Source organism: Rana temporaria, chromosome 4 (assembly GCF_905171775.1).
Source record: "Rana temporaria chromosome 4, aRanTem1.1, whole genome shotgun sequence".
Lineage (NCBI taxonomy): Eukaryota > Metazoa > Chordata > Amphibia > Anura > Ranidae > Rana > Rana temporaria.
Genome location: NC_053492.1, coordinates 153007662 through 153020468, shown reverse-complemented (window position 1 = coordinate 153020468; position 12807 = coordinate 153007662).

Genomic DNA, 12807 nt, shown 5'->3' with positions numbered 1-12807 from the left:
TCAACCTGTTTACTATGACTTTACTGGCTATCTGGTCTTGTTCCCCAAGCTTGCTTCATAAAAGCCATGCTTTCAATACCTTATAATTTATGCATATATGTATCTAGGTTATAAATCAAAGCTTCTAGGAGCATGGGTGTAAGCAGGTGTAGTTAGCTAGTCTGCCACTAGGTGGCTCTGTCTTGGAACAGTGTGTGGCGACATAGAATAGTGTAATCAAGTGCTAAGTCCCTTTTAGTTAGAGCCCTCCTCTAGTGATGTCATGGGTGAGTCAGTGCCCATATATTAACCAGATTGGGAAGATCCTAAGTGCAGTTGGGACATTGATACCCAACATTGTGCAAATGTATCCACTTAGTGCAGGAACCCTGGATAGAGATGGCAGACAGGGATAGTTCCGCACCCAGAAGAGTCAGCTGTATACATCCTGTCTCTTGTAATGGAGGCTAGAGCAAATTGAAAAAGTCCTTTCAGGTCAGGTGAAGTGTTCTCCTAATGAGTCTATCCCCCTGGAGCACCTGGGAGAAGTGTACTGGAGCTAAAGATGCAACTGCAGTGTTTCTGCCTCTGGAATGACAAGCAGGGTGTCGTGAGCTGGACACAGATAACCTAAAGCAAGCCTGAGCCCTCTGAGTGAGTAAGTATTATTGACCCTGGGAAGAAGAGAGATTGTGAAAGGGAAGATGACTGTAGGGTGAAGTGCAGTATGATGCTTTCACATGTGACTGCTGTGGTTCATCAAATTTATATGATTGACAAAGTACTGTCAAGTTACCCTGGATAGTATGTCTATGTGATGTGTCTGTAATTGCCATTTCTTGAAGTAATACCAGTAAAGTGCAACAACTATACTTCTGTAGCGCTTACCCGCACAGGAGCTGCTGGTGATAGCGTGTCCTTTGTTCTGCCATGACTCTCTTAACTGCTTGATCCCCACTGACTCAATTGGTCGTACACATAAAACTGTTTACACCTGAATGACTTAAGAGTTAGTAAGTTACCACTCCAAAATAATGCACAAGACATAAGGCCACAAGGAACTTGGTAGCAAATTAATTGAATGTTATATGGCAAAAGCAATAAAACACAGCATACATTGATGAACAGATAATTACACAGAATGAAGGGCACTAAAATGGATGAATGGTCAATGACCCACTAACAGGTACATGAAAGACTATAGCAAATCAAATTGAACCATCAAGAGTGCAACTAGAGTATCTAGATTGGTATGAACTAATTCAAAAGGAAATTGCTATGCATGTAGCCCCTAAGGCGGGTTGGCGTATGCTTCTCTAGTGTCTTGGTGTACCTCTGAAAGTGTATGGACCTACCTGGCACCTGATATTCAAAGTTGGCAAACTTTTGGTAGGGCCCTTTTTTAGGTGGTAGATGATAGGAGATAGGCTGCTAAGTAGAAGTCTATATCTGTGCTAATAGTGTGTGGCAGGCATTTAGAATGTGTAGTTCAGCTCACCACTTCCTAGCAGGTGACTAATCTGGTCCGTAAGAAGGAAAAAATTGCGCATACCTTAAAAAAGGGGAGAATACAGCAGCAACTCAAAAATGTTATACAACATAAATTAATACAAGACAGAAAATGGAGTCGCTCTACAAGAATAAAAAATATGTTTAGTGACAAGACATGTGGGCAAATTATAAAATAAGCAAGCGCAAATAACTTGTGAAATACACAGTGAAACAAATATATAAAGAAATATAGTCCCAATAATAGAAAAATAATCTTTCATAAAAATGTCTTTGATATGTGAAGTAAAAAAAAGTCCAAAGCATGCAGCATGAACGTGTTCAATCTTTAAGGTGTTTGATTGACAAACGGCTGTGACAGATGGATAGAGTAAAGAATCACCACCGATGCAAAACACTTTTTATTTTCTATTGTAAAATATCAAGAATATTCTGAGCCAATCAGAGTGCTCCTTCCGCATTTGCCGAATATTCGCAATTATTTTGTATTGTAAAATATCAAGAATATTCTGAGCCAATCAGAGTGCTCCTTCCGCATTTGCCGAATATTCGCAATTATTTTGTATTGTAAAATATCACGAATATTCTGAGCCAATCAGAGTGCTCCTACAGCATTTCTCGAAATTGCGCAATAAATATCGCATTCGCATGTTGCGATATTTCGATAAAATATCACGAATATTCTGAGCCAATCAGAGCGCTCCTCCAGCATTTCTCGAAATTGCGCAATAAATATCGCATTCGCATGTTGCGATATTTCGATAAAATATCACGAATATTCTGAGCCAGAGTGCTCCTACCGCAGTTATCAAAAAATCGCAATTATTTTCGCATTCGCAATAGCGAAAAATCGCAATCATTTACTTTCGATAAAATATCACGAATATTCGAATTTAGCGAATATATCTCGAATATTCGAATATATATTCGAGATATATCGCGAAATCGAATATGGCATATTCTGCTCAACACTAATCAGGACCAAGGGAATCCGTTTACACCATTATCTGGACGATCTGCTGTTACTTTCCCAGTCCAGGGAGCAGCTGTTATTACATCGGTCTCTAGTTATCTCCACCCTGACGGAGTTCGGGTGGCTCCTGAATCTAGAGAAAAGTCATCTCGAGCCCACTCAATCCCTGATCTTTCTTGGAGCTCAGTTCAATACAGTAGAGAGCACAATCTCCCTACCACTGGAGAAAATCCCAGTAATCCGAGACAGGATTCACCTTGCATTGTCTTCTCCTCTCCTCAGAGCCTCGCAGTGCCTCAAAATAATAGGCACCATGGTATCTACAGCGCCCATGGTGAAATGGGCTCAGTGGAAGATGCGGCCCTTTCAGAAAGGGTTTCTCCAGCAATGGGATCCGAAGTCCCGAGATCATTTCGTTCGGATAACTCCATCAATGCGGGAAAGTCTCCCTTGGTGGCTTCTGCGGAAGAACCTTCTCAACTGTCATTCGATAGCCCCCATTTCATGGATCACGATTACCACGGATGCCAGCAACAGAGGCTGGGGAGCACTCTGTCTGAAGGAGGTAGCTCAAGGGAAGTGGGTCTTTCCATCCCAAAGAATAGTGTCCAATGTCCTGGAACACCGAGCAGCTTTCAACGCTCTACAAGCATTCGTTCACTTGGTAAAGGGGTCCTCAGTCCTCCTGAGACTCGACAACACATCAGCAGTGTCTTATATCAAGAGACAAGGGGGCACTCGCAGTCTTTCCCTACTGAAGGAAGTGGATCCGATCATGTCTTGGGCTCAAGCACACCTAATGAACTTGACAGCTGTATATCTTCCCGGGGTTCAGAACTCTCAGGCGGATTTCCTTTCAAGAAAGACGCTCGACAACAACGAGTGGTCTCTCCACAGCGAAGTCTTCAATTGGGTTCTATCTCTAGGGATTTCGCCAGAGGTAGATCTATTCGCATCCCCGTGCAACTTCAAACTAAAGAGGTACTACACAAGATGTCGTTGCCCTCAAGCCTTCGGTGTGGACGCCCTGACGGACCAGTGGAGGTTCCAGAAAGCATATGCCTTTCCCCCAACGCCTGTCATTCTTCATTTTCTTGCGAGACTCAGATGGGAGAGAGTCGAGATAGTAGCAATAATTCCATACTGGCCCAACAGACCATGGTTCCCATTACTAGTGCAACTAAGCTTCCGGAATCCAATTCAGCTTCCAACCAGGCCAGATCTTCTACTACAAGGATCAACTCCTCACCCTTGTCCAACACACCTCCATCTGATGGCTTGGTTTTTGAGAGGGCAAGGCTGGAAGCGCTAGGGTGCCCAAGTAAAGTTGTTCCAACTTTGTTAAATGCCAGAAGATCAAGCACCAATAAAGTTTATCAGAAAATTTGGTCTAAATTTTCAGATTTCATTTCTTCCGTGAATGGTTCTCTCGATGATCCCCAAATCCAAGATGTTCTAGGGTTCCTCCAGACAGGTCTTGACTTACCATTATCTGTCAGTTCTTTGAGAGTACAGATTTCAGCCATTTCCGCCTTCACAGGCATATCCTGGGCAAGACACACCCATGTCAGGCAATTCTTTAAGGGTGCTGTGAGACTTAGACCTCAAAGAAAACCAAGGTTCTCTAAGTGGGATCTTCCTATGGTTCTGGATTTTTTCTCAGAAAGTCATGTGAATCTTTTGTCAATCAAGGATCTCTCCCTCAAGGTGGCCTTCCTTATTGCCGTCACATCAGCTAAAAGAGTGTCTGAAATTGGTTCTCTAGGTTCCAAAGAACCGTTTCTCACCTTCTTCCCGGATCGGGTCGTGTTAATTCCTATGTTGGGTTCTAACCCAAAGGTAACATCTGTCTTTCACGAGAATCAAGAGATCGTCCTTCCAACCTTTCGTTCATCTGAGGACTCTAGTGTTCATCCTCTGGATGTTGGAGAAGTTCTGAAACAATACCTTGAAGCTACTACTTCTTTCCGGCAATCAGATCATCTACTTGTCACCTTTCAAGGGAAAAATAAAGGAATGCGTGCTTCCTCCAGGACTATTGCAAGGTGGATCGTCCAAGCCATCCAAATGGCCTACAGAGCAAAGGGGTTGGCTCCTCCAGAAGTGGTGACTGCACACTCCACTCGAAGCATCTCCACATCATGGGCGGCTGCCCGTCACGTCTCCCCGGAAGTGATTTGTAAAGCGGCTGCATGGTCGTCCTTAAATACATTCATGACGCATTATTGCGTAGAACCGGCCTCCTTATCGTCGGTTAATTTTGGTTTACATGTTTTATCTGTTTGACAATGTCAATTAAATCTTTTTTTCTTTAACCAGCAACTGCCCACCCGGGTGTGTATGGCTAGTCATTTCCCACACGTAGGCTGCCATGGAGTCTGTCAGGAAAAGGGAAAATTTATATCAAATACTTACCGTAATTTTCCTTTCCTGATGGACTCCATGGCAGCAGGAGTTCCCTCCCTTGCTGGAGTAGGCTATATTACGGAACACGGTCTCTGGCTAGAAGCAAAGATTTATGGGAGTAGGGTCCTATGAGGTATGAGAGGCGGGATTAACCCACACGTAGGCTGCCATGGAGTCCATCAGGAAAGGAAAATTACGGTAAGTATTTGATATAAATTTTCCCTTTTGCTCACACACCATCGTTTTAAAAAAATGCTCTAGCAAAGCGCGGTGACGTACAACACGTACGACGGCACTATAAAGGGGAAGTTCCATTCGCCTTTGGGCTGCTTTAGCTGAATCCGTGTTAGTAAAAGACGATTCGCGCTTTTCTGTCTGTTACAGCGTGATAAATGTGCTTACTCCATTATAAATGGTAGTTTTACCAAAACGAGCGCTCCCGTCTCATAACTTGCTTCTGAGCATGCATGGGTTTTTAATGTCGTTTTAGCCCACAAACGATCATTTTTTACAACCTGAAAAACGAGATCGTTTAAAACGACGTTAAAAAATGCAGCATGTTCGGAAATTTTTTTTTTATGTTTTTCAGAACCCAAAAAATGATGTGAAGCCCACACACGATCGTTTTAAATTACATTACATGCCAAAAAATGATCGTGTGTACGCGGCATAACACTCTAAGGGCCAGATTCTCAAACGAGATACGACGGCGTATCTCCAGATATGCCGTCGCATCTCTGAGTTGCGCGGTCGTATCTATGCTCCTGATTCTTAGAATCAGTTATGCATAGAATTCCCGTAGATCCGACTGGCGTAACTGTGTTACACCGTTGTATCGTAAATGCATATACTTACGCTGGCCTCTAGGTGTCGCTTCCGTCGAATTCCGCATTGAGTATGCAAATTAGCTAGATACGCAAATTCACGAACGTATGCCCGGCCGACGCAGTACATTTACGCCGTTTACGTTAGGCTTTTCCCGCCGTATAGTTACCCCTGCTCTATGGTGGCGTAAGTGCGGCGTACCAATGTTAAGTATGGTCGTCGTTCCCGTGACGAAATTTGAAAATTTTACGTTGTTTGCGTAACTCGTCCGTGAATGGGGCTGGACAGAATTTACGTTCACGTCAAAACCAATACGTCCTTGCGGCGTATTAGGAGCAATGCACACTGGGAGATTTCCACGGACGGCGCATGCGCCGTTCGTGAAAAACGTCAATCACGTCGGGTCACACAAAATTTACATAAAACACGCCCCCCTGTTCCAAAGTTGAATTAGGCGGGCTTACGCCAGCCGATTTACGCTACGCCGCCACAACTTACGGAGCAAGTGCTTTGAGAATACAGCACTTGACCGTCTAAATTGCGGAGGCGTAACATAAATCAGATACGTTACGCCCGCACAAAGATACGCGATCGTACGTGAATCTGGCCCTAAATGTCTTTTGTTTTGGTGTACTGGGAATGTATTTAGCTTATTTAAACTGAAAATTCAATTGGGCTTTCAACAATATTCCCTGATAGTAAAACTACAGATGAAAGCTACTCTTCTCAGCACTTTCATAATTTATCATGTTTTGGAAAACTTGAACCAGATCGACAATATTGCAGAATAACAGGCTAAATGCTTTTCTTGCTGTATGGCCCTGGAGCTGTATTTTCATAAGTGAACGATTGTGTTTGTCCTCTCTGTTGTTTAGCTGAGATTTCCCACAGTGCAGTAACTTCACTGTGACAGCTCTGCCAGCCCTCCAGCACACTGATAATTCATATAAAAATAAAACTTTTCAATATAAACAGCGGAGGATCATTCTGTCTTTCGAAAAAAGTTAATTACGAAAAAGTATTTTACATGCAGAAAAATGCTTTCCAGAGAGATAATGAGATTTTTTATAACTCAATAATTACATTTTTGTAATGTCTGGTGGAGGAAAATATTATTAATACCTGAAGCCTGCTTGGGGAAACATATGTTTTTGTATATGACATTCTCGGTGGTATTTAGTCAAGAGAAAGTCTTTGTGCATTTCTTTGTTTCTAAACTGTGATGTGTCGTATATACAGTAACTCTATTGATGTGTTAGTTGTATTTTAACAACTTGAGCTCCAGAAGCTTTTACCCCCTTTATGACCAGGCCATTTTTTGCTATCCAGCACTGCATTACTTTAATTGGCAATTGCGTAGTCCTGCAATGCTGTACCCAAACACAAAATGTATATCATTTTTATCACACAATGTTTTTTTTTTATGATATTTGATCACTACTGTTTTATTAATTTTTTTTGCGAAATATAAATGAGAATTTTTTTTATTTTTTTTACTTTCTGCTATAAAACATATCCAATAAAATGTTGGCTAAAATGTATTCTGCTACATGTTTTCGATAAAACAAATCCCAATAAGTATATATTGATTGGTACTGATATTGATACAATCTAAGGTATATATACTGGAATTTGAATTTATTTTTTTATACTACTAATTGTGGCGATCGAGACTTAGAATGGGACTGATACAGTGCAGTGGTCAATCTGACACTAATGCTGTGTACACACGATAGGTTAGACCGTTTTCATCAGACCAAACCGATCGTGTGTGGGCCCCATCGGTTATTTATCAATAGGTTAAAAAAATAGCAACTTGTTTTAAAATTATCTGATGGGTACTGAAAAACCGATCGTCTGTAAGTACGTCCATCGGTTAAAAATCTACGCATGCTCAGAATCAAGTCGACGCATGCTTGGAAGCATTGAACTTCATTTTTTTCAGCACGTCGCTGTGTTTTACGTGACCGCGTTCTGACACGATCGTTTTTTTTTTTTTGTTTACAAAGGATTTTATTATATCAAAAGGTCTTAGTTTGATACAAAGTTAAAACAGAAGCAAAGGTACATTCGAAACTTAACAGGTATGTACTCAACATGAGATAAATGAAACATACAGTATAAAGTTGAACATGGTGATACACTTCAGCAATCATAAAAAAAAAGAAAAGAAAAAAAAAAAAAGGCCAACCATGAAAATGTAATACAAACAGGGTGACTTCTTTTTTCTTTTATATTTCCTTTATTCTTCCACCTATCCCATTCCCATCTCTTGCCTGTACCAGATACATTATAGACTACTGATATGTTGATAATCATTAGTGGACTAATTCTAACGATATTCAAGGTTGCAGTATATCCCATGGGGACCATTTTTTTTTTGAAAATGTGCATTGTGTCAAAGAGAGTATGATGGATTAGCTCTGAGGGGCAGATCCACAGAGATCTGCACCCGCGCAGCGTATCAGAGATACGCTACGCCGCCGTAGCTTATCTGGCTTTAGTTCGAATCCAGGAAGATTTTGCGCCGTAAGTTACGGCGGCGTAGTCTATCTCTGGCGGCGGAATTCAAATCGGCGATTAGGGGGCGTGTTTCATTTAAATGATTCACGGACGACTTACGCAAAAAAATTATAAAAATTCAAATTAAACGTGGGAACGACAGCCATACTTAACATGGCAAGTCTAACTATACGCCGCAAAAGACCAGCTTTAACTATACGCTGGAAAAAGCTACAGATGATGTAAGAGAACGCGTACGTTCGTGGATCGTCGGAAATAGCTAATTTGCATACCCGACGCGGAAAACGACGAGAACTCCACCCAGTGGAAGCCGAAGTATTGCATCTACGATCCGAAGGTGTACTAAGTCGTACGCCTGTCGGATCTAACCCAGATGCCGTCGTATCTTGGTTTGAGGATTTAAACTAAAGACGCGGGAAATTTGAAAGTACGCCGGCGTATCAGTAGATACGCCAGCGTACTCTCTCTGTGGATCTGGCCCTGAGAGTTTAACTTGTTCCATCCTATTCAAAACCTGGGACCAAGGGATATTTGAAGAGTGCCAATTAAACTCTATCATCCAGTGGATGGAATTGAAGAGAGTGTGAATCAGTCTAATATGTTGAATAGGAATATTAGGTATACTGTAGATGCGAACAATAAACATACCAGAGGATTAAGGGGGATTTTTTTTCCAAGTTCAATCTTGGTTGCTGCGTGTGACCATATAGGGTCTAAAAATGTGCAGTTCCAGAAGGTATGTAAAATGGTGCCTAGATAAGGACAACCCCTAAAGCAAGTGGGGGATACCGAGGGATAAAATGAGTTTATTTTGGAAGGGGTTAGATACCATCTGGTGTGAATTTTCAAAGCCGATTCTCTTGACGCGGTAGAGCGGGTACATTTTAGTAGGTTTTGTATCATAGTGGTCCATTCTAGAGGTGTGTAGGCACGACTGATCATCAGTCAGCTTCATCGGATAACTGATGGAAAAATCCATCAGACTAACCTATCGTGTGTACAGGGCATAACTGACACTGGAAGGAATTGACTAACTGCCACAACATCACCAGTGACATTAACCACTTGCCAACCAGCGCACACACTTTTACATCGGCAGAAGGGCACGGACAGGCAAATGGGCATACAGGTACGTCCCTTTAAATTTTGTTTTTGACCGTGCCCGTGGGACTTGCAGACTCGATGTCCGCCAGTGTCCCACGATCGTGTCACAGAGCGGCAGAAAGGGGGGATGCCTGTGTAAACAAGGCATCCCCCTGTCCTGCCTAGTGACAGGACACTGATTATCTGCTCCCTCTCATCGGGAGCAGCGATCAGTGTCATGTCCAGTGGAGGCCCCCTCCTGTAGTCATAAAAAAAAAAAAAAAACGGGCCCTTTAAGAATTTTTATTTTTCCTAAAATGTTGTTTTTACTCTTTACTAGCTGCAGTGATGGCGGCCGTCTATAGAGGGCGCTGCAGTGCCACCCCCTCTCGCAAATAACATACATTCATGCATTGTATTGCACGAATGTATGTTATTGTTGGTTGCCAGCTGCCTGGTCTATTCAGATAACCGGACATAGGGCGCTGGTTACCTGAATAACGGCAGCTGGTTGGCTGAGCGGAAATACCTATCAGAGCCAGCGGCCCTGATAGGCTTTCCAAGAACAGCCCTCGTCTCCCGGAAGTTTATTCTCGGAACGCACGGTGTGTGTGTTCCTTGGATAAGACTGACACGCGTCTCAGCCAATCAGGTAATCAGATTACCAATAGGCTGAAGAGTCATCGAGGGCGGGACGAGGGACATTGAGGGACGGTAGAAGCACGGCTGGGCTGACCCCAGAAAGGTAAGTGCCAGGGTGTAATCTCCTTTTCCTAGCTGCTGTTCATATGTGGAATTAATTGGATACTTGCTAGATGGTATGGACAGCAACCAGCCACGAGACCTGCGGGTCCCTCTGCTCTGCTGGGACTTGTAGTGCTGTGGTATGTTCTGGATCTGATGGGACTTGTAGTGCTGTGATATGTTCTGGATCTGATGGGACTTGTAGTGCTGTGGTATGTTCTGGATCTGATGGGACTTGTAGTGCTGTGGTATGTTCTGGATCTGATGGGACTTGGAGTGCTGTAGTATGTTCTGGATCTGCTGGGACTTGTAGTGCTGTGGTATGTTCTGGATCGGATGGGACTTTGTAGTGCTGTGGACAATTCGATTCTGGCTCTGCTGGGACTTGTAGTGCTGTGGTCATCTATGTTCTGTCTCTGCTGGGACTTGTAGTGCTGTGGTCATCTATGTTCTGGCTCTGCTGGGACTTGTAGTGTTGTGGTATGTTCTGGCTCTGCTGGGACTTGTAGTGCTGTGGTATGTTCTGGCTCTGCTTTGACTTTTAGTGCTGTGGTCATCTATGCTCTGGCTCTGCTGGGACTTGTAGTGCTGTGGTATGTTCTGGTTCTGCTGGGACTTGTAGTGCTGTGGTATGTTCTGGTTCTGCTGGGACGTGTAGTGCTGTGGTATGTTCTGGCTCTGCTGGGACTTGTAGTGCTGTGGACATCTATACTCTAGCTCTGCTGGGACTTGTAGTGCTGTGGACATCTATGCTCTGGCTCTGCTGGGACTTGTAGTGCTGTGAACATCTATGCTCTGGCTCTGCTGGGACTTGTAGTGCTGTGGTCATCTATGTTCTGGCTCTGCTGGGACTTGTAGTGCTGTGGACATCTATGCTCTGCCTCTGGCTCTGTTCGGACTTGTAGTGCTGTGGACATCTATGCTCTGCCTCTGGCTCTGTTCGGACTTGTAGTGCTGTGGACATCTATGCTCTGCCTCTGGCTCTGTTCGGACTTGTAGTGCTGTGGACATCTATGCTCTGCCTCTGGCTCTGCTGGGACTTGCAGCTCTGTGGACATCTATGTTCTGGGCCTTGTGGTGCTGCCAATGCACAGTGACTGCATTTGATGGCATGGCACAGTGGTGCGAATTGATGGCACAGTGGCTGCATTTGATGGGCACAGTGAGACTGCAATTTTTTTTTTTTTATGTTTGCGACCCCCCCCCCCCCCCCAAATTTTGAGCACCAGCCGCCACTGGACATGTCACAGTAAGCCCGGCCCCCACACAGCTAGAATGACTACCTGGAACATACTTAACCCCTTCCTACCCCTCTAGTGGTTAACCCCTTTCCTGCCAGTCACATTTATATAGTAATCAGTGCATTTTCATAGCACTGATCACTGTATAAATGTGAATGGTCCCAAAATAGCATCAAAAGTGTTCGATTTGTCCACCATAATGTCGCAGTCACAATAAAAATCGCTGATCGCCACCATTACTAATAAAAAAAAATATTAATAAAAATGCCATAAAACTATACCCTATTTTGTAGATGCTATAACTTTTGCACAAACCAATCAATATACGCTTGTTGTGATTTTTCTACCAAAAATATGTAGAAGAATACGTATCAGCCTAAACCTGAGGAATTTTTTTTTTTTATATATATTTTTGGGGATATTCATTATAGCAAAAAGTAAAAAATATATCATTTTTTTTTCAAAATTCCCGCTATTTTTGTTTATAGTGCAAACAAATAAAAATCTCAGAGATCAAATACCACCAAAAGAAAGCTCTATTTGTGGAAAAAAAAGGACATAAATTTTGTTTGAGAGCCACATCACACGACCACGCAATTGTCAGTTAAAGCGGTGCAGTGCCGAATTGCAAAAAGTGGCCCGGTCATTTGGCAGCCAAATCATCCGGGGCTGAAGTGGTTAATACAGTGATAATACAGTGATCAGTGATAATACTATACACCCGGGGTCTTCAAACTATGACCCTCCAGTTGTTCAGGAACTACAATTCCCATCATGCCTTGTCATGTCTGTGAATGTCAGGCCCCGTACACACGACCGGATCTATCCGCTGGGATTGATCCGCTGATCAGTTCCAGCAGATAGATCCGGTCGTGTGTACGGCCTAGCGGACAAATCTCGGCGGATAAAAATCCAGCCGACGGATTATCCGCAGTTAAAAATTTTGTAGCATGCTACAAAATCTATCCGCTGGAATCCAGTCCAGCGGATTGATCCGGTGGTCTGTACAGACTCACCGGATCAATCCCTCCGCTCCCCTCCCTCGCATGCGTCGTAATGATTCGACGCATGCGTGGAAGTACTTGCATTCCAGCGTCGCGCACGTCGCCGCGTCATCGTTGCGGCGACGGCGCGACACGTCGCCGCGGATGAATTCCGCACGGATTTTGATCCGATGGTGTGTACAAGCCATCGGATCCAAATCTGGAGGAGATCCCCTCGTGTGTACGGGGCCTCAGAGTTTTACAATGTCTCATGGGATGTGTGGTTCTGCAATAGATGGAGGGCTGTAGTTTAAGGATCCATGCTATACACTGTCACTGTACTAATGACACTGGCTTGTGGCTTGGAAGGGGTTAACATCCAGGGCAATCAAGGGTTTAAATATGTGCCTAACTACAGTACGTGTGATGTGTTTTGCTTTTACTAACTGATCCTCCAGTTTCTCATCTGAATTATTGGTTGATTGTACACAGCATGACCCGGTTTTGAAGCACCTGATTAGAGCCATAGGTCCTAATAAGC